Raw genomic sequence first — 2,139 nt, 5'->3', positions numbered from 1 at the left:
GTCAGGAGTGCCTGTTATCAGCTTCGGCTGATACGCCAGCTGCGCCCTTTTCTGGAAGTAAGGGACCTTGAGACTGTTGTGCACGCACTGGTAACCTCACACCTCGACTTCTGTAATGCGCTCTACATGGGGCTACCTTTGTCCTTGACCCGGAAACTTCAGCTGGTCCAAAACATGGCAGCCAGGCTTGTTTCAAGAACATCTAGGAGGGATCACATCACTCCTGTCTTGAGGTCCTTCTCCTGGCTGCCTATCAGCTTCCGGGCCCAGTACAAGGTGTTGGTTATCACCTTTAAAGCCCTAAATGGCTTGGGTCCAAGCTATCTTAGAGACCAACTCCTCCCGTACAATCCTCCCCGCGCTCTCCGCTCCTCTGGGAGGAATTTGCTGCAGCCTTCAAAATTTAGACTTGCGGCTACCTCTCAGAGGGCATTCTCTGTTGTCACCCCTAAGCTCTGGAACGACCTGCCGGATGAGATCCATCAGTTGACATCTTTAGACAGCTTTAAAAAAGCTGTCAAGACGGATCTCTTCCGGCAGGCCTTTCCAGATTAAATTTTTTCCCGGCCAGGCTCCCGGGCTCCCCAATTTCCCTTATTCCTCTCGTGGCCCCATCCCCTGATGGTGAGGATTACTGAGGGTTTTGGGGTTTAGTTTAGGATAGTATAATTATACATTGTTATAGTCCCATTTTAATACATTTAAGTGTTTAATGTTTTTTAAGGGGGGGAAGGGAGTATAACTATTTATGTATATTTTATTCTGTAAATTTTTATGTTGTTTACTGCCCAGATTGGCTTTGCCACCGGGCGGTATAGAAATAATAATAATAATAATAATAATAATAATAATAATAATAATAATAATAATAATAATTATTATTATTATTATTATTATTATTATTATTATTATTATTATTATCTTGCTACACCATTGCTGGTACTGAGAAGCCCTCTATCACTGTGTCAGCTTGTAAACGGGGTGCCTGGCAGCACCTTGTGGCCAGGTGCCCTGTTTCTGTGTCAGATGTAGCGACAGGGGACTTCTCAGTACCAACAATAGCACAGCCAGTTAAGGAGTGGGACAGCCAGGCCTTGCTGTGGAGTTTCCAGGAAACTCTGCAACAAACCAAATTGACCTGTGGTAAAGGCTGTTTACCCTAGGGTTGGGAAGGATCCACTAGATCTAGGTCTGGCCTGGCAGGATCGGGCCCAATCCTGCCTTTGTGATTTTGGCCTGTGTTGTCTTACCTGGATGATACGAAGCTGGGGGAACACAGGCCTTTTGGCCCGTGCAGACAATCCCTGCAAAACTGAATTATATGATATTCATCCATAAATATCTGAAGGGATGTCATGTAGAGGACAGAGTGAGCTTTGTCTTCTGCTGCTCCAGAGACTAGGACACAAACAAATGTATTCAAATTTCAAGAAAAGAGACTCCACCTACACTTTAGGAAGAAATTCTTTACTGTGAGAACTGTTCCACAGTGGAATGGACTGCCATGCAGAGTGGTGGACTCTTTTATTTGGAATTATTTAAATAGAAGTTGGTTGACTATCTTCCAGGAACGCTTTAGTTGTGTATTTCTGCATGGCAAAGGGTAAGACATTTAGATGTCCCTTGTGGTCCCTTGCAACTTGGGATTCATTCCGAATTGCAGTTCGCCCTCGCTCCATGTTAGAAATTGATTCCAAAAGATCCCTCATTCCCACTGTCAAAGTGGATCTTTTCTTACCCAGTATAATCACTTTTTTTTTTTGGGCACGGTTGTTGTCCCCACTAGTTAGCTGCTTCAAATCAACTCTGGTTGAGGAGGAAGTCAGGGATGGAGGGAGAAGGAGCCAGATGGGGACAGGAGGAGGAAACTGGGGAACAGAAGAAGAAGGAGCCAGCCGATGTCAGAAAGAGGACACCGGTGAGCGGAGGGAGAAGGAACCAGCCGGGGCAGAAGGAGGACACCGGTGAGCGGAGGGAGAAGGAACCAGCCGGGGCAGAAGGAGGACACCAGGGAGCGGAGGGAGAAGGAACCAGCCGGGGCAGAAGGAGGACACCGGTGAGCGGAGGGAGAAGGAACCAGCCAGGGACAGCAGGAGGACACAGGGGACAGAAGGAGGAAACTGGGGAATGGAGGGAGAG

Source organism: Sceloporus undulatus, chromosome 1, assembly GCF_019175285.1.
Source record: "Sceloporus undulatus isolate JIND9_A2432 ecotype Alabama chromosome 1, SceUnd_v1.1, whole genome shotgun sequence".
NCBI classification, from domain to species: Eukaryota; Metazoa; Chordata; class Lepidosauria; order Squamata; family Phrynosomatidae; genus Sceloporus; species Sceloporus undulatus.
Note: the sequence above shows the minus strand (reverse complement) of the source record.